Source organism: Chrysemys picta, chromosome 1 (assembly GCF_011386835.1).
Source record: "Chrysemys picta bellii isolate R12L10 chromosome 1, ASM1138683v2, whole genome shotgun sequence".
Lineage (NCBI taxonomy): Eukaryota > Metazoa > Chordata > Testudines > Emydidae > Chrysemys > Chrysemys picta.
In genome coordinates, this window is record NC_088791.1 from 337,514,637 (window position 1) to 337,536,002 (window position 21,366).

At 42.9% G+C, this 21,366-nt stretch overlaps 1 protein-coding gene across 12 annotated transcripts in view; it reads left to right on the top strand.

Moving 5' to 3' along the window:
• TENM4 (teneurin transmembrane protein 4) overlaps positions 1 to 21,366 on the top strand; it is a 763,612-nt gene that overhangs the window by 447,185 nt on the left and 295,061 nt on the right. The gene's annotated exons all lie outside the window — the stretch shown is intronic.

Genomic DNA, 21,366 nt, shown 5'->3' on the forward strand with positions numbered 1-21,366 from the left:
AAACTGGCAGTTGTTTGGCTTAAGTATGAGCCAAAAATAAGAGGCAACACACTCAGCTCATATGCTCTAGGGCCTGATCCAAATCTCACTGAAGTCAGTGGAAGGCTTTTGGTTGACTTCATGAGGTTTTGGATCAGGCCCCTATTGTAGCGAGGGTCAAATCCTGACCCCACTGAAGTCAATGTGTCATCAACAAAAAGAGGGTTTGGTCCAGAGTGAACAACCTGGAATGCTGAATGAACGGAAGGTTGTTTTCCTGCTGATACTAAACATCACTAATAGAATAAGAAGAAAGTTATGACTGTCACATTCAATGTAGGGGAGCAGTAAAATGAGATCTATCCAGACTAGTAAAGAAACACACTGAAACAGTTAAAGCAGATTTGTAGCACTGTAGCTGTGATAAAACTGTATCTCTGTGTAAGTAAATTTACAGAGGAGTGGGGTTGTTTTTCTTGTTTTAACACAAGCCAGATTGAAATGTGTACACGACGGAGTCCCACTCAGAGGAAACACAACTGGAACAAATTATATGCATTCAGATTTGTTAAACTGAATTGGCAGCAGAAATATTCCTAGTAACCTGAGCATTACAGCAGCATTGGTATAGTTAAAGTTATGTCAGCATTTTCATTAAAAATCTCTGCTTTCACAGGTTTATATCTGCAGTAAAAATTAATTGTGGGCTGAAACTTGACAAGCTGTGTAGGGTCTCATCTCAGAAGAAAAAATTTTGTTTACAAAATTAAAAAAAAAACAACCCTATTTGATGGCTTAAAATATCAGAGCACAAACAAAAATAGCAGTGTTTTGGCTTTGATGTTTGTCTATATTCAAAAACTGCTTCATTTCTTTGAACGTGTAACAATTAAATGCTCAATAACATTTCACTCCAAAGACGGAATTAATCGCTACGGTATTAAAGAAAATGAAATATTAATGAATTGCCCATTTGTTACTTAGTCACCACAAGATCATCAGTGTTTTGACCTACATCAGGTCATGCTCGTAGAAAGAGATTGCTGGGAGACGCCTGACTAACACAAAACACGGCTCAAAGTAGAATAGATCTCATTGGAAGGTCCTTCTCTGAACAGCTGCAGAAGGGCAATAAAGAGAAGGCAGTGTTTTCTAGTGGTTGGAGCAGAGCACTGGGAGTCACAAGTCATCTGAGATCCATATCTGGCTGTGCCACAAGACTTCCTGTGTGATCTTGGGCAAGTCACTTCCCTTAAACAATCTGTACCTCAGTTTCTTCATCTGTACAATGAGAACATGGCAAGTCAGTTGCAGGACGGGGAACATAATCCATGGGCTTGATTTGTCCAGTGGAGGGCAACAAAAATGATTAGGGGTCTGGAGCACATGACTTATGAGGAGAGGCTGAGGGAACTGGGATTGTTTAGTCTCCAGAAGAGAAGAATGAGGGGGGATTTGATAGCAGCCTTCAACTACCTGAAGGGGGGTTCCAAAGAGGATGGAGCTCGGCTGTTCTCAGTGGTGGGAGATGACAGAACAAGGAGCAATGGTCTCAAGTTGCAGTGGGGGAGGTCCAGGTTGGATATCAGGAAAAACTATTTCACTAGGAGGGTGGTGAAACACTGGAATGCGTTACCTAGGGAGGTGGTGGAGTCTCCCTCCTTGGAGGTTTTTAAGGCCCGGCTTGACAAAGCCCTGGCTGGGATGATTTAGCTGGGAATTGGTCCTGCTTTGAGCAGGGGGTTGGACTAGATGACCTCTTGAGGTCCCTTCCAACTCTGATATTCTATGATTCTATGATTCTCTTCTCACACTCCTTTTACAGCAGTATAACTCAGTTAACATCATTGAAGCTCCCTCTGGTTTACACTGGTCAGAATGAGAGGTGAATCAGACTCCATGTCTCTTTACTCCCAATCACAGGGCCCTTAAGAGGCTAGATTATCGTTTTTGTAAATGTTTCCAAATTCTTGGATGGAAGGCACCTATACAAGTACCAAATATTAGGGTTACCATATTTAAGGTTTTAAAGAAGAGGACACTCCACGGGGCCCTGGCCCCGCCCCTTCCCCGCGCCCGGCCCTGCCCCAACTCCGTCCCTTCCCCAAAGTCCCCGCCCAATTCTGCCCCTTCCCCAAAGTCCCCACCCCAACTCCGTCCCCTCCCCTGAGCGCCCCGCATTCCCCCTCCTCCCTCCCAGACATGCGAAACAGCTGCCCGAGCGCTACCGGCTTCACGGTTTGCCGGGCAGCCCCCAGATCTCCAGACCCTGCGCCCCCAGCCGGGCGCTTCCCCTCCCGGGCTCTGGCTGCGCTGGGGAAGCGCCCGGCCAGGGGCGCAGTGGGTCTGGAGGTCTGGGGGCTGCCCGGCAAACCGTGAAGCCGGTAGCGCTCGGGCAGCTCGGCTCTTCAGCTACACAGAGCTGAGGTGTCTGGGGGGAGCAGCAGCAGCCGCAGTGGGGAATCCACCTGCAGCTCGCAGCCTGCCGGAGCCGCTCAGGTAAGCAGGGGACTGGGGCAGGGATGCCAGCATTTTCCCGGACATGGTCGGCTTTTTGGCAATTCCCCCCGGACAGAGATTTGAGAACCAAAAAGCCGGACATGTCTGGGAAAATCTGGACGTATGGTAACCCTACAAATATTACTGTGTTATTTAACATGTCTAAGCCTAAACCTGAATGGGTTAAGGGCCTCCTAGGGGTTGTTGTGTGTTCTCAACTCCCATTGGGTTGTGTGTTCTCTACACCTGGCAGAGTCATCATAAAGCTCTTTGAGACCTTCAAATAAAAGCCACTATAGAACGGCAAAGTATTATAAAATACGGTGAGGAGTTTGGTGACTATACACTCACAGCTGCATCATGTTTTTATAGTGAAATTGATCTCCGGTTGGGAAGGAATTCAAAGTTTTTGATACCTTCCTCCATTAGTTGTTTTCAAGGCATACGCCTCCATTTTAAAATGACTCTGAGCCATTTGAACTTTATTTATAAACTGAAATTTGCTAGCTATTATAGGCCACTGATTGATTTGTAAGAGAGAGGAAGCCAGGAATAGCTTTCCCTGCAAACTATCTGTTCCGTAGAACTAAACATCCAATAACTTCCCAGCCTCAGGGGATGTATCTTCCCCTCCTTTCTATTATTTTCTGTGGTTTGCACTATCATTTGCCATATGTATTATGACACACTACTAATCTCAACCCGCAGCTTGAAGACCTTCATGTGGCTGTCTCTCCAGTTAAGAAATCCCCAAATAAAACAGGGATATCTTTACATATCAAGGATGAATCTTCACAGGGGTGTTTGTGGAGAAGAGGAGGGGAAGGCGGAAAGTTAACCCATTTGAAACAGTTCATTGGAAAAATGGCTCCTACGGCTGCAGAGTGTTTGGAGGATCATTTCTGGAACACTGACGTGAGCACAGTGATTCTCCTAGGTATACCCATGGGAACCACACTGTATCTCTTAAAGTTACTTACTATGTGTGCCTGGGTGCAAGCACTGTGGTAGTTTTTGTCAAGAGACAGGGCAATAGTCACCCATGTATATAACAGCAGGACCACGTTCATAGTCCCCATGCATGGCACAGAAGATACCTTTAATCTAGGAAGGAGTTTCCCCATGCATGGCACAGAAGATACCTTTAATCTAGGAAGGAGTTATACGATAGATTGTCACAGTTCCTTAAGAGTCAGTTGGGTTAAGCCTTTGAGGACTGCAAGCATAAGTATACATGCCTCATGTAAGCAACCATTTGTCTTGCAGTGTGTAAAATGTTTGAAGGGTTAGCAGGGTTTGTGTTCGTTTGTTTTTAATTCTCATCATCTGTAATTACACTGAAGACCCTAAATGCCTCTGAATAAGTTGTTATTGTCTCTTTGACTAATGATCCATGGTACGCCCACATCTTGAATACTGCGTACAGATGTGGTCTCCTCATCTCAAAAAAGATATACTGGCATTAGAAAAAGTTCAGAAAAGGGCAACTAAAATGATTAGGGGTTTGGAACGGGTCCCATATTAGGAGAGATTAAAGAGGCTAGGACTTTTCAGTTTGGAAAAGAGGAGACTAAGGGGGGATATGATAGAGGTATATAAAATCATGAGTGTGGAGACAGTGAATAAGGAAAAGTTATTTACTTGTTCCCATAATATAAGAACTAGGTGCCACCAAATGAAATTAATGGGCAGCAGGTTTAAAACAATGAACAGCAACCTAGAGAGCAGGCGGGTTTTTGAAGAAATTATAGCACGATAGACCACATCTTCACTCTAAACCAACTACTAGAGCGTTCAAGGGAATACAAGTTCCCTTTTGTGCATTGCCTTCGTGGACTACGAGAAGGCGTTTGATAGCGTGGAGACTAACACCTTTCTTGAAGCTCTTTCAGAACAGGGCGTCAGCGCAAAATATATCACATTATGAAAGGAAGCGAATTCTGGCTGCAGCACAGATATATCGCTGTTCGATACTCCCCTCCGAATCCCCATCGAGAAAGGTATGAAAAAGGAGATACAGTTTCACCAAAATTATTCACAGCCTGTCTTGAATTGGTCTTTCGACGAGCAGACCTGAAAGGCAGGATTAATATCAACAGCGAGCGGCTAAACCATCTCAGGTTCGCAGATGATATGGTGCTGATAGCCGAAAATACAGTTCAGCTTGAGAGAATGCTTAAAGAACTGAACGCGAAAAGTAGTCAGATTAAAAATGAACCAGCTGAAAACTAAATATATGAGATTGGATGTTCTGCCAAGAACCCAAATAACTCTTGGAGGAGAGCAGATCCAAGAGGTCGACAAATACGTTTATTTGGGCCAGGAAGTCAACATGTGCCACGATCAGAAAGGCGAATTGTTGCGCAGAAAAAAAGCTGGATGGTGAGCATTCAACGACATCAGGGACATCCTCCAAGGAAAGATCAGCAAAACAACTCGTGCAAATCTTTTTAACTCGATCGTGCTTCCAGCGATGCTATATGGCAGCGAAACATGGTTACTGATGAAGACTGAAGAACATCAACTGTCTGTCACACAGAGGGCAATGGAACGAACATTTTTGGGCATTTCGCTCCGTGATCGCATCCCCAATGAAATAATTAGGCAGCAGTCTGGAGTGTGAGACGTTGTTGTCGAAAGCAGGCTCAGCAAAATGTGGTGGGCGGCACATGTGGCCCAACTCAGTGACAACAGATGGACCACAGCTATATCTGAGTGGTATCGGCGAGAACTGAAACGGCCACACGGTCGGCCTCCAAAGAGGTAGGATGATTTCCTAACAAGGAGATATGGACAAGCATGGCGAAGGATGGCCAGAGCGAGAGAAGATTGGAAGACATGTTGTGACCGGCTCAGTCTTAACTGATGAAGTCTACGCAGGTTTAAAACAAATAAAAGGAAGTTCTTCACACAGTGCGCAGTCTGAGGCACCTGGCATTGGTCACTGTCGGTAGGCAGGATACTGGGCTGGATGGACCTTTGGTCTGACCCAGTACGGCCGTTCTTATGTTTTTATGTTCTTCTGATTGGCATTGATTTAAAATCCACAAAATCTTGTAATGGTTAAAGCGTGGGAATATGAATCAGGAGACACAGGTGCTATTCCCAGTTTCCTTTGTGACCTGGGGCAAGTCACCTAACTGCTCTGTGACATTGCCCATCTGTAAAATGAGAATAACAGTTAACCATTGTTGCAAAGTTAGCCATCTTTGCTATCTTTGGATGAAAACACATTGTTATTATGCATGCACTGTACTCTGATGGAGGCGTGTCCAAGCTGTAGCTCATGGATTCTTACTAACGATTTAAAAAGTGCATTCATGTTTAAAATAGGGGTGGCCCTCAGTTCCTGGCATTGTTGAGGTAGCCCTCAGTGTCACAAAGTTTGGGCATCCCTGCTGTAATATCACCATTAGGTCCTTTGTGGCAATTCATGGGGGATAGTTTCCCTTCTGCCTCTTTTATAATTAAACTTACTAAAAAGCAGAGAAATGTAACACAAAAGAACCAATCTACATCATAAAGCTGAAACTGATGTAACTGATGTAAGCCAGGCATTTAATACATTGCATTCTTGTTTACAAAATATACCAAAGTACTGTAAGCTCTGATGGGGTTATATAACAATTAACTGATAAGCAACATTGAAACCAAGAGAATCCATCTTACTTTAAGCATTTAATCCTGATTCTGCTGCCTTTCCTCACGCTGAGCAGTGGTTCTCAACCAGGAGTATGTGTACCCCTGGGGATACACAGAGGTCTTCCAGGGGGTACATCAACTCATTTAGATATTTGTCTAGTTATACAACAGACAACATAAAAAGCACTAGCGAAGTCAGTACAAACTAACATTTCATACAGATTTGTTTATACTGCTCTATATACTTTATCAGTGGTTCTCAAACTGTGGGTGAGTTTATTTTAATGGGGTCGCCGGGTCCAATGTTAGACTCGCTGGGGCCCAGGGCAGAAAGTCAAAGCCTGAGCCCCGTTGCATGGGGCTGAAGCCAAAGCCTGAGATTTTAAGTGAGGTGAAACTTAGTGTACACAAGACAAAGCAGATTCTTGAGAGGAGTACACTAGTCTGGAAAGGTTGAAAACGATTCACGTTGAGTATCACTCAGTCAGTAGTATTTCTACTGATAAGGTACTACTCAGTGTAAGAAAGTGGAGCTGGGACTTGGTCACTACTTCATATAGTTCCTAGTCTATAGCCCCTCAGGAGAGTGGCAGTACCTGGAAATTAAACTGGAGGCCCTATGAGATGTGGCAAGGGGATAGGGGATAGGCTCATTAAGCAGAGGAACCCCTGTGGTACTTGTTTCACCCTGTACACTTATCCACCCTTATGGCCCTTATGCTATCTAGCAGGGTTGTTGACTGCAGACAGCTAGCAGCTATTTACTCAGAATCTCCTGTTCATTCTGGGCTTGTTCTGAGCTTTGTTTTGTCATCCCAGCATCCCATAGACCTGGGATCTATTTCTGTCTCAGCCACTATTCCTCATTCAGCTGTGAGCAAATCACTTAACTTCTCATTGCTTTAGTTTCCCCATCTTTAAAATGGGTGTATTGTAATAACAACTTACCGCACAGGAAATGTGAGATTTATTACATTAGTGTTGTAAAGCATTGTGGAATTATCAGATGATAGGTGCTATATATAATCCTGTGTCCCTTATATGCATGTTACTTATTATTGTCAGTGCGTGTTTTGCTGTGGTATTAGGCTCTGTATCATTATATGTATTATTACAAATCATTCAGCCATGGCAGCACAGGACTTGGACTTTAGCTCCTCCCACACAAGTGGAGAATTGAGTTTTGTGACACGGTTCAAAAAGATAAGGTGGTAACACATGCCTCATTAGCATGACAGCTATGATGGTGGATAGGAGATCTAATAAATAAAGTACGCCAAGACCTTGGAGTGCTTCATAGGTAAAGCTAACAACTGCAAAATCAGTGATTTTGATACATTAGGTGGTAATGAAAGAAGCACATCACAGAAGTGGTGTGATCAGATGATTTAGTTATAGCTGCAAATCTGGTTGAGGTGTTGTGGCAGCATGAGGGAACACAGAGCATTGTATAAGAAATTCAGCATTAAGCCTCTTGCATTAATCGATGCATGGTGATTCATGCCCGTGTGAGGGTTGTGGCATTGATGTGGGCTACCGAGTTGCATATCTTGGCAAATCTAGATCTTCTTATTTTCAAGTTCAGCGTTAAAGCTGACTCTTGGACCTTGATTCTTCCCTTAGCACCAAAGCATTACCAGGGAGTCTCTTATCACCCTACCAATGCAAGATTGCTTCTCACATAGTAGATTTTGCAAGAGTTTTGTGAAGTCTAGTTTTAAACAATAGGACGTCTACCGCTTCCCTTGAAGGTCTGTGCCACAACCTAAGATAGGTCAGATGTTTTCCATGATAGTTGATCTGATTTTTAGACTTATCTATTTATTCCTACTTGTACCACCCAAGCTATTTCCCACCCTCAAGTTTGAAAGATGCAAATTCTTGTATGAAATTACCAAGCCCCCACTCCACGGGGTAGTTGCTTATCCAAATTATACATATTTGCTTCATTTGTTCTTTCCTCATAATGGTACTGCCTGATCATTTTTATTGCTCTTTGAATTACATTTTTTTTCTACGCATTTCTACTATTGCAGATCAGTGCAGCATGCTACTATTCCATATGTGGTGTTAATACTTAGGGTACGTCTATACCCAGCCGCTAGTTCGGCGGCTGGCAATCGAACTTCTGGGTTCGACTTATCGCGTCTTGTCTGGACGCGATAAGTCGAACCCGGAAGTGCTCGCCGTCGACTGCGGTACTCCAGCTCGGCGAGAGGAGTACCGCGGAGTCGAGGGGGGAGCCTGCCTGCCGCGTGTGGACCGAGGTAAGTTCGAACTAAGGTACTTCGAACTTCAGCTACGTTATTCACGTAGCTGAAGTTGCGTACCTTAGTTCGATTTGGGGGTTTAGTGTAGACCAAGCCTCAGAGAAAGAAGGATCAAAAAGGATGAAGGGTCAGGGTCAGCATGGAATTCCATTTTTGGAATTTTGTTCATTTGATACTATTTTTTTTTTTAAGAAAAAATTATTAGGCTCAATATAAAGAAGTAGCAAGTAAGAGAACTCTTAGCTGACATTAGGGTCAGCATACTGTATACTAAATTAGAGGTATCCTTGCAGTATTGCCTTGTCATGCTTCCAATGCACAAATGAAACTTGAAACAAGTGGTGGGCTCAAAGAGTAATCACTTCCAGCCAAAATTTGCTCAAGGTACCAGACCACCCATCCTTCTGTCACATTAGTGAGGTCAAAATATCAGCAATTCTTGGCACTTACGTAGTTCTTTACAAAGTTGGGTAAGATCTGTTATATCACCAACAGATCTCTTCAGAAACTTGTTCCATGTAGCTGCTTTTTAATAATAGTAATATTTCTATTGCTCCTTTCCTTCTAGGATCTCAACGTAATTTGCAAACATTGATTAAACCTCTTGACACCTCTGTGAATCAGATCAGTATTATCCCCATTTTACAAAGGGGGAAACTGAGGCACAGAGCATCTAGGTGACTAGGCCTTAGGTCACACAGGCATTCTTTGACAGAATCAAGAATAAAATTTATCTGCCCATAATTCCATTCCCCCTGTTTCCAACCACTAGACCATTCCCTCTCCCAGAACAGTCAGAGACAGATAGAAGTTGCTTCAATCAAACTGATTTAAGTATAAACAAAGAAGGGTCACAGTACATTTGATGGAATCAGCCCAGATCGTGCTTTTAACTGACCATTTCCCCAGCCTGATTCCACCAGTTGAAAATGGCTCAACGGGAACAGGGGTTTCTTTCAGAGCTAAATTCAGTTGCGTGAATTATCTCTGTAATAACAATGAGGAATCCTTGTGGCACCTTAGGGACTAACAAATGTATTTGGGTATAAGCTTTCGTGAGCTAAAACCCACTTCATCAGATGCATCAAGTGAAAAAAAAACAGTAACCAGAATATTTATGATAGCACATAAAAGATGGGAGTTGCCTTACCAAGTATGGGGTCAGTGCTAATGAGCCAATTCAATTAAGATGGAAGTGGCCTATTCTCAACAGTTGACAACAAAGAGTGAATTACAAGGGAGGGGAAATTACTTTTGTAGTGCTAACAAGGCCAATGCAATCAAGGTGGCCTATTTCCAACAGTTGACAAGAAGGTGTGAGTATCAGCAGAGGGAAAATTACTTTTTGTAATGATCCATCCACTCCCAGTCTTTATTCAGGCCTAATTTGATGGTGTCCAGTTTGCAAATTAATTCCAGATCTGCAGTTTCTTGTTGGAGTCTGTTTTTGAAGTTTTTTTGTTGAAGAATTGCCACTTTTAAGTCTGTTATTGAGTGTCCAGGGAGATTGAAGTGTTCTACTGGTTTTTGAATGTTACGATTCTTGATGTTTGATTTGTGTCCATTTATTCTTTTCCGTAGAGACTGTCCAGTTTGGCCAATGTACATGGCAGAGGAAAATCTAGTCCTTTTTGTCTTTACATGAAGTAAATAACATCAGCCAGTACCTATATAGGTCCAAATCCTGCAGTTCTTTCTCAGATAATATTCCCATTGACTTCATAGTCTCTTAGGACCATCCATAACCCCACTGACTTCAATGGGATTTTCATTGGAATAAGGACTGAGTAAGAATTTAGGATTGTGCCAAGGCTATAAGCGATATCTGGAACAGTTTTTCCATTTCTTCCCAATAAACTCTTAAGTATGTATGCCAGTGTGAGTCCATGCCAAAACTGACTAGAGCCCTTTAGGTTATTAAATGCTACATAGTCCTTTAATCATTGCCCAAACCCAATGCATTTCTACTTTGCCCCTCTGTTGGAAGTCAATTCCCACATTCACTACACTACACATGTACACTATACAATAGAATACACTGCACTATACAATAGAAACACCTCAATTTTTTCTTACCTCTTAACTTAAGCCTGTGTCCCCAAACACGTGTATCCAATAACCTCAGATAGATCAGAGTTCTCTTCTAGCTATTTTACTTTCTGTCTTCATCTTTGTTTAGCATAGTGTTGATCTACAGGTTTCAGAGATGGCCTTAAGACACTCATTAAAATTCTTCTAAATTGTTCTCTGTAGGCTATTGGAAGGTAGGTAACTATGGAAGTCTCTTTCAAGCATGTGGAATTTTTTCCTCTACTTTGTTTTAATATTAGTAGCTAGGCTATAGATGGTCCTAAGGGTCAGGAATGTTTGTATGCTAGTTTGACTGGTAAATTATCATCTTCCAGAGGCAATTGTACTGTACCGAGCATTATGGTAAGTATTTACTCAGAAGTTTTTCAGTACAATAGCTGTAGGGAGTTTATTTCTGATAGATCGGGGAACCAAAAGAAAAAGAAAGGATCCTTAAAGATTGGCATAAGTGACTTGCATGTCAGAAAGATAATCCCTGAACCCACCTGTGCAGCAGAAACACAACACATGGATTAGTGATGTACTTAATCTGTCATTATGGCATTCCCTCACTGAACTGCCCAAGTGGTTTCTGCTATCCCAGCTCAAGTTCCACTTCCACATTATCAGCGTCCACATGAGTTCCAATGGATTTTGATACTGAACAATGCATGTTTGTTCATTCATTTTGACTATGATTTCTAAGGTGGAATTTTAATGGAGCGAAAAATGAGGGGAGGAAAGGAAAGAGAAAATAATAACCTGAGCACTGAAACTCAATGCTTAATACAATTTCCCAAGCTTTACATTCACATCTGCTACTCTTTTCAGAAGAAACTCAACCCCCACGTTTATAAAGTGAAATTTTACCTCTGGTATTATTCTGCCAGAGAGTAGAGCCTAGAGGGTGTCTTACTGTTCATTCCTGGGGTTTTAATCTATCCAGCTAGCAGCCACACTTATTGAACCACAGTTTGTCTTATGTTGTGAGATTTCCTGTGCTTTGCAGCCCGAACCTTGTTCAAGTCTAAATCCTTATGCTGGCCAGCTGCACATCTACAGAGCTATGGGTTTTTTAATTTCAGGAAAATGCCTCTCCATTGAAAATGTTCCCAATAAAAGGTAGGAAATAAGAGAAAAGAAGAGGAAGATGAGCATCTGTGATTTCTGCTATCACCATTGTCCATTTGCAGAAAATAGCCCACAATTGTGGAATGCAGCTTTTTGCAGAAGCCAGGCTTCTGTCCAATAAACCTCTTTCTACGCAAAAATAAAAAAGGAGGGAAGGAAGAAGGGTTATAATAGTAGGAGAGATCTAAGAACATAGAAACATGTTTTGTTTCAAATACATTTGAGTTTCAAATTGACCTGGTGCACTTCCTGTGGCATTAAAGTGCCATAAATTGAAAAGGCAAGTTGGAAACAGCCTGGACGAAGCTGCAGTTACTGCCAAAGTGGTTTATTCATCTTTCTGGATGGAAGCCAAAGGTGTTGACCGCCCTGTGTGCTGGAACCCATGCCAGCCAGCCAAAGAATAACATTGCTTTGACTAAGAAGGCAACTGTTTGTTTGTTCTTCCCGCCAGAGGGAAAAAAAGATGGCTGTTAATACTGGTGATGATGGAAGAGGTTAAGAACTGAAGGTAAGAAAATAAAATTGTTCAGGGAGGAGAGTAAAGGTTAGAGGTAAATTTCCCCCCTCCGTTACACTTCTCCAATGCCCTTTGTCTTCAATAGGATCGTATGTGAGAGAAAACCTTGTCCTTAACAGTTGAATGCATGCTTTCCTTTCCTGAAAAATATGGCTGTCCCTCCCGTCCCCCCGAGCAGGTTAAAAAAGGAGCAATTGCCATTATCCTGATTTCTGCACAGGACCAAGCTCGATGGGGGTGCTAGGATGTCACCATGGCAATCGCATTCAAGGGAACGTTATTCTTTTTGTGCAGATCTACAAACTCCAGTGTCTCATGGAAAAAATAATAATAAGGGAATCCTTTCTTGAGTACAAAAGCAATTGGACACCTAAGATTTAGGGCCTGATCCCATTGAATTCTGTGGGAGTTCTGGGTGCAGAAGGAATGCAGGATCAGGCAATTTGGAAACTGTTGCTGGACTGTTTGATGTCTGGGCTGGCTTTCCTTCTGATGCTTTTGTGGTCTGTCAGATTGTGAGTTTGGGAAGAATGATTTCTCTTAACCTCTTCTTTCTTTCTCTCGTTCTGTAGCGTGTAACATCCTAATATGTTATAGCAGGTGTCCATTGTGGCCCTATGTCTAGATTAGGCTCTGGTGTAAATTCATGCCTGTTGTCACCTTTTCACACGTGTCATTTGATTTGCTATGTTTTGTTATTTGTTCTGAAAACTTTAATACCTTTGAATTCTAAATAGGTGCCTGTGTGCAGGCAGGAGGGGCTAGCATAGAGCTGGCTATGTCGTTTCAGAGGCTGCCTATATATGAAAGGTTTAAGGCCTTTGAGTTGCACTAATAGCACAGAGGGATCTTAGTTGGACCAAAGATCTGGCTGTAGTTACTAGCTAGTTATCCATTTATCCTGCATTCATCCTCATGGCATGGCCTCTTTGTCCTCTTATTGGTTGCAGTACCCCTGTGGCTGACTAGGTGGTTTTTTCAGCATGTTATTTGTTTCAGATCAGCCGTAATTATACTGATGAAAGATGCTACTAGTGATACTTAGGGTACATCTACACTACAGGGGGGAGTCGATTTAAGATACGCAAATTCAGCTACGTGAATAGCGTAGCTGAATTCGACGTATCGCAGCCGACTTACCCCGCTGTGAGGACGGCGGCAAAATCGACCTCCGCGGCTTCCTGTCGACGGCGTTTACTCCCACCTCCGCTGGTGGAGTAAGAGCGTTCATTCGGGGATCGATTGTCGCGTCCCGACGGGACGCGATAAATCGATCCCCGAGAGGTCGATTTCTACCCGCCGATTCAGGCGGGTAGTGTAGACCTAGCCTTAGTAATAGCAATTTCTTCTCTATACATCCAGCTCATGATATTTGACATTTTTCTTAAAGGCCCAGCTGTTGGAGTCGTGATTATATGAGAATTTTTGACTGTCCTTTAAAAAAGAAAGAAAATTTCTGCTCTTCATGACTACGGAGAAGAGCTTGAAAACGGAACTCAGGTGTTCCCTAAAGACTCAAAACGCAGAAGGCAAATCAACAGAACCCCAAGTATATTACTTTTTAAAAAACTTGTGATTTTTAAGTCAATCTCATGATTTTGGGGGTGCCTCTTGTTTCTGAACCCTTGGGGTGGGCAACGCTGAATTCTTTGTGGGTGAGGGGCCTTTTAATTCTTGTTAACATTTGTACACCTCTTTGGGCATGGCAAGCATTGTTTATTATTCCCATTACTTGCATGAGGCCACAGAGGATACTCCGCTTCCAGACAGTGCATTTGCCCCCATGGAGGCATTGGGATAGTTAGGGAGCAAGGAGCAGGAAGAGGCTGACCCATGACCTCTTCCCTGCCCCTTGATTGTCCAGGCGGGTCTTCCTGTTGCCCACTCCATTTCAGGGCTGTCATCCAGATGCAGTCTGGGACCTGCTTGAGCCATTCATTCTCTCCCCAGCTGTGAACCAGCCAGTGGTTTAGAGGTGGAGTGGTTTAATGGCCATACAGTATACTTCCCCTTTCCCGTGGGAGTGGTGAATTCACCCCATGCAAGACCCTTGGGCCACATAGTGCCCCTTTAGGGATTAAATGGTGTATAGTTTCTCTGCACTGTAGTGACCTCCATCCAATATGGGGGGAGCTTTGCAGTTATGGAGTATAGCTGGGCTCCACTCCACATAAATGGCAGGACCAGGATTTGACCTTCTGTATTTGCACAAAGTACAGCTTGATCATAGCCACCTGTCAGAGAAAGAGATCTCACCTCAAGCCAGATGTGTGCTGCTTTGGAGTTGCTGTGTTGGGCATTTAGAGGGGAAATGGAATGACAGGCTATCATTAGCATTGCTAATATCTTGAACAAATGTTTTTTTCTGATTAATTAAAATAAATTGGCATAACAAGAAACACAGTGTGCGTTCTTAAAAGTGCAAAGTTGTTTTCTAATGCAGCTTCCCATTCAAGCAAGTCCCTTAATTATCTCTGTTTGTGCTCTAAAGCAAATTTGTTTTTTCATAGAAATCAGCGTTGCCTAATTCCCATTGCTGCTTAAAAATCAGCAGCGCATAGGAGGAATTGTTGTTAACTATGGAGACTGCTGCCTCCTATGCACACATACTGCATCTCTCAGTATCCCCTTTCAATGACCATAGGCATGTTAACATCCAGGGAAGAACATCTATGTTTGTATACAGTGCCAACTTCTCGGTTTCCATTATTTTATTATTTAAACGTAGCCAACTTTAGAGGTTCGCTCCGTGACAAGCACACTGAAAAATGCTCAGCGATGGTAGCAGAAGAGCCCCCTATTCCCCCGCATAAAAATAATGAAAAGACACGACCAAGTTACCAGCCATAAAATAGATCCATCACTGACAGTGAATTAGAAAAGGAATTTTGGTGGCAACTGTCCATCTCACGAGATGATGATGTAACCACCAAAGGAGTACAGTTACTGTGTGTCATGCTGCAGCATCATGAATGGTTAAACAGTGAAGTTCTCGAGTGAGAGAGCCAGAGGATGAAGCTGGTGCACTACTGGTGCTTTCCTCTTCCCTCTCTTCACTTTCCTCTCTCTCAACCACCTCTCTTCAGTGTCTTTGACTTCCCGGAGCAGCGCAGCCCTCCAGTGTGGTCGCCTGTTGCTAGCTGTATCTTCCCAGCTAGTGGTCTTGATGTTGAAAGTTTTCAAGTCCCTATTGTAAACATCCTTGAACCTCAGCCTTGGTCAGCCCAGTGGCCTTGGAGCATCTGCAAGTTCTCCATGTGGGAGATTATTTGGAATGCGTCCATCATCCACCCAGTGCAGATGACCGAGCCAACGAAGATTTCTGTGTTTGAGAGTAGTGAATAGACTTGGCAATTTTGCTTCCTCAAGCACTTGGGTGTCAGGAACATTGGTTTCTTGCTTGATATTGAGAATATGGTGAAGACTGCAGAGGTGGAAGGTATCTAGCCTTCTCTCATGCCTGCTGTAGGTGATCTAGGACTCTTAAAATGCTTAAAATTCATGTCTGGTAAACCTGTATCTTGGTGTTCAATGTTAGTTTCCTATTATCCCACGTGTACTTGGTCAGTTGGCTGAATGTGATAGCTGCCTTTCCTATCTGAAAATTAAGGTTGTCATCTAGAGATAAGTTATCCTATACAGTTGATCCTAGAGAACAGAGCTTGTGCACAACTTCTAGCATGGTGTTAGCTATTGAAACTTCTGGTCCAGTCAACACTTTGTGTGAGCGTATTGTTATAAACATTGTTATTGGCAGTTTCCTTAGCACAAGAGCATAAGACATGAATAGGAATGTATAATTCATATCATTACTGGATTTAGATCTTAATGAATATCAACATATTAATTGCTAGCTGCTTTTTAAACTGTAGCATGTTCAGCAAGTTGCATGCTATATTCCCACATACTAAGCAAGTGCTGGTTATGTGATTTCACAGTTTCACCCAATTGTCTGAGCAAGCTAGTCCCCATGCTACCTTCTGTTGGGATGCCCTCAGATCTCTTAAGCTAAGTAGTGTTGGGTTGGACCAATATTTTGATGGGAAACCTTCAGGTAATACTTATATTGTACCGTGAATTGCTGCAGTTAGGTTAGATGGTGACACTCTTTGCTATGAGCCTGCACTGAATCAGTGCCCCAGCAGTGTCAGGTATTCTCTTTGGAAGGGTGAGACATAAAACTGAAATCAGGAGCACTTGTGGTCATTATGTCTTCACAGAAATTAAGCACCCACGTCAGGCCCATGTCAGCTCGACTTGGGCTTGTAGAGCTTGGACTGTGGGACTGTAAAAGAGCAGTGAAGACGTTTGGGCTCAGACTAGAGCCTATGCTCTGGGACCCTGCCCTCTTGTGGGGACCCAGAGCTCGAGCCTGAGCCCGAGCCTGAACATCTATACCACAGTTTTACAGCCATGCACGCCAAGCCCTGTGAGCCTGAGTCAGCTGATCTGGGCCAGCCTTAGGTGTTTGCTGGGTAGACATACCCTTAAAGATCTTATGTCACGTTTTGTAATAGCTGGGGTAATGGCTCTGGTGTACCGGTTATATTCTAATTTGAGTAATTCCATCCGACCTCCCTAAATCTTTCCCGGAGTTGGTTGTGGCATTATTTTTCAATTTCTGTCCTCAACTGTTTTTCAGTAATTCTGTGCAGTCTTAAACAGCTGCTGTGTTTCACTGCGGCGGTGGTTGCATGTCAGTGGTGGGTGAACTGATCCCCGGGTATCTCTTTCTTCATAGTGGTGTTGTGAGGCACAGATAGTTAATGTAATAAAGCAATTTTAGTGCCACCAAAATGCAAAGTATTTTTATTAACAATCTAAAAGCATCTGACTGTTGGGTTCCCCTTACTCCTTTCTAGACAGCCTCAATGAGCCTACTCACTTATCCCATGGGCTGCTTTTAACCTCTTTTAACCTTGCAAATTTTCAGTGGAAGTTAGTGCTGGGCGTTTTGCTGAGCGAGCAAATCCCATGATATAAAAGTTTCAGTCGTACAAAGTAAAATCTTTCTCATGCTCATGATTATGCATCCCAGCTGTCCCTGTTTTGCAAGATCATTGATTTGATTTTTTTAAAATGTTTATTTTTTGTATTTTTTTCTACCCTCACACACTGGAAATTATTTTTGAATCATTCAGTTGAGCTTTTACTTCCAGTAACGTAAAATAAAATAAAACAAACCCTGTATAGTTCACTCTTTGTTCTCAATTTTTTGACAAGTGACAAAAACTGAGATCAAATCAGTAATTCAGCCTGCAGTGGGTCGTATGGAGCATGAGTTAGTGATTCTCATATTCTCCATAGTAGGCAACCACTTCTGTTTGTGATGACTGTGTAGGAAATATTTGTGCTTCCATGTGCAACACCCCAAACATTTCCTCTTACAGCTAAAGAGGGAACTATAAACAGACCAATGTTGTGTGGAAAACAGCACTGAGATTTAGATTTAAATCCTTATTATATGAAAATGTTTGATTTATTTTTAGCCATGCAGCTCTTGGTATGAATTTATTGTAGGGAAATGGAAAGGTCTAGGTAGCACAGTTCCCTTTACAGTCAGTAGGACACATGACTATATCCAAAGGCAGGATTTAGTTATCAAGCTTTTAATCACACAGGGTTTGATCCTGCTTTTCATCAAAGGTAAAACATATGGTTGTCTTCAACCAGGAACCCCAATCATGGGTACAAGGACCCCATTGTGCTAAGAGCTGTACGAACATAGAACAAAAAGACAGTCCCTACCTCCAAAGAACTTACAATTTAAGTGTAAAACAGGAGACAACAGATGGATTGAGTGACTGATGGAGAAAACAAGGAAACAGACAATACTGGTGATAAGCATTAGTCACAGCACACCAGACCTCCTCCAGTAGGTCATATGGCCTGTGCCAGAGTGCCAGGGTACAGTATATTTCAAGTTGTTTGTCCATCCCATTTTACAGGACTTGAGAGAGACATTCCATTGCTTCTCTGAGAAGACTTTCACAGTAGGAAGCCTTCTCTTGACATTCTGCCTTCGGCTGAAGTTCTGCCTATTTGAACTGTGTGTGTGTGTGCATGCGTGCGCACATACATGTGTGTGTATAATAATAAAACATCTAATCTGTATCAGCAATCTCTTATTTGCATTGAGATGACATTCTTTCTTGTTCATTTTGAAATGCTCTGCCTGTGGGCAGCTCGCATAACTACATGAGCAAACAGTGCGGCTCTCCTGGATATCCTTCAGTGACCCTGCTCAAGTGCAGTCAGATTTAGCTGTTCCACGGAAAGCATGAACAATTTTCAGCAATCATTCCCCCCTCTCTTGTACTGTCTTCCCTTTCTGTCTCTCTTTAACCAGGAACCTTCTATACCAAAATGGAGCTAACGGAAAGTTTTATGGCTTGGTGCGAGGGCAGGAGCTTCCAGTCCACAGCCAAGGCTTGCTTTACCTGGCATGCTCTGTCGTGATGTGCTTGTTTAATGAGTCCCAGGGCATCCTAGAGAAGGTTGGGGCTTCACTTTTCTGTTTCCAGCAAACCTCATGCTGTAATTGCAGACTGCACCTTATCCCAGGGGACCACTTGTTAACCTACAGATTTGCTGCTGTAGGCCACATGCTTTGGTGTCAGATAACCCAGAAAAAGACCCAGGGGCCTACCCTGCCTTGGCCTGGCAGCTTTTCTAAAGAGAGAGTTGATGAGAGACATTTATTTTTTAACCCTTTCTTTCACTTACTTCTCTCCAAACTGTTCTGTGGCAGCAAATCTGCTCTGTAGCTGAAACAGTGGACAGTGCCTGCTGATATGTAAATGGCTGTTGGGGAGCTGAACCATTGTGCTTGAAAAGTCACTTTCAGTGCTTTGAACTTTATTCCACATTTATCCTCTGAGTAAACCTTAATATTCAGACAAAAATCCTGGTATCTCCTGCTGTGTACAGTCACCTGAAATTAATTATGCACGGGGGGCTCTAATTAATAGCGTTAAGGTCGTTTGACCTGGAAAAGAGCGGAAATGCCTTAAGAACAGGGTGAGCCAAATCCCAGGAATACACTCACAAGCCAGCATGCCATGGCTCATACAGTGGGGTACATCAGTGCAAGGGAAATGCTGTGATTACGGTGCCCTGGATGGTACTAGCTCAGTGCACAAGAAGGTACATTTTAAGGCTTCTTTAGCAGCAACCATATTGATCACTGTTATTGGTTGCACTTCCTGTGATTTCACTAAAAAGAACAGGAGTACTTGTGGAACCTTAGAGACTAACAAATTTATTTGAGCATAAGCTTTCGTGGACTACAGCCCACTTCTTCGGATGCATATCGTGGAAATACAGTAGGAAGATATATATATATATATACACAGAGAACATGAAACAATGGGTGTTACCATACACACTCTAACCAGTGTGTATAGTAACACCCATTGTTTCATGTTCTGTGTGTGTGTGTGTGTGTGTGTATCTATCTATCTATCTATCTATCTATCTATCTATCTATCTATCTATCTATCTATCTTCCTACTGTATTTTCCACTGCATGCATCCGATGAAGTAGGCTGTAGCCCACGAAAGCTTATGCTCAAATAAATTTGTTAGTCTCTAAGGTGCCACAAGTACTCCTGTTCTTTTTGCGGATACAGACTAACACGGCTGCTACTCTGAAACCTGTGATTTCACTGTATTTCAACAGAAACATGCTCTTGTGGTCACAGGGCTGCCCAGAGGATTCAGGGGGCCTGGGGCAAAGCAATTTCGGGGGGCCCTTCCATAAAAAAAGTTGAAATACTATAGAATACTATATTCTCGTGGGGGCCCCTGCGGGGCCTGGGGCAAATTGCCCCACTTGCCCTCCTTTTGGTCGGCCCTGTGTGGTCATGGTCAGATGTCATCAGGCATATCTGGTAGCACAGTGTTGTGCATTGTGGCAGGATGCTTTCTGGATATGTGAAGAATTGTGGCTCTTTACAGTCAGGATTTTTCCCTGTAGCTGGGGTGTTCTTCTACCACAGGGGTCAGCAACCTTTCAGAAGTGGGGTGCCGAGTCTTCATTTATTCACTCTAATTTAATGTTTCGCGTGCCAGTCATACATTTTAACGTTTTTAGAAGGTCTCTTTCTATAAATTTATAATATATAACTAAACTATTGTTGTATATAAAGTAAATAAGGTTTTTAAAATGTTTAAGAAGCTTCATTTAAAATTAAATTAAAATGCAGAGCCCCCCCGGACCGGCGGACAGGACCCGGGCAGTGTGAGTGCCACTGAAAATCAGCTCGCGTGCCGCCTTCGGCACACGTGCCATAGGTTGCCTACCCCTGTTCTACCATTAGCTGCAAATTCAACCAGGACAATCATGGTACAACACACTGTAATCTCAGTCATCACTAGCAAAATTAATTAACTGGCACCTATCCATATAGGCTTACACAGGGCCTCATCTTGCAAGATGCTGAGTACCTTGTGTGACTTGTTAGTGCCCTTGATTCCCATTGTCTTTAAATGGGAGTAGAGGATACTCAGGAAGCACAAAATGCCGGATTTTAAAAGGTATTTAGGTGACCATAGATGCAGATAGGCACCTAGTGGGATTGTTGCCTAACTACCATAATTGTCAGTAAGATTTACTTGTGGCACCTTAGAGACTAACAAATTTGTTAGTCTCTAAGGTGCCACAAGTTCTCCTGTTCTTTTTGCGGATACAGACTAACACGGCTGCTACTCTGAAATAAGATTTAGGCTCTTAAGTGCCTATGTTGCTTTTGAAAATGGGTTTTAGGCTCTTAAGTTAGTGAGGCATTGCAACGCTGAGCAGAATCACACAGACATACTTTTAAAAATCAGGGCCCAAGTGCCAAGTCACTTTTGACAATGGGACTTAGAAGCCCAAATCATTCAGTAAAATTTTCCAAAAGCAACTAAGGCACCTATCTGCATCTTTAAGCACCTAAATACCTTTGTCAGTCTGGCCCTAAACCTCTTGCAGGATCGGGCCCCTGTGAGGCTAATATGTTACCACTGTGGCAGTAGTTACACATTGACTTTTCTCATGCACAAAATGCAGGTCTTCAACTGCTACTTGAAAACAGCTATAGTTTAGTGCAGTTAAAAGGAGTGATGAAATTCTTCCCTAAAAGTGCACCTCATGTTCTGTGTTATGGCCACAGAAGAGTTGTGTAATGTAGAGTGAGCAGTTTGAGGCAGTTCCAAAACACTGACCTGACCCTACTGAGAGACTAGGTTCGCACACAGGAGAGGATTGCTCAC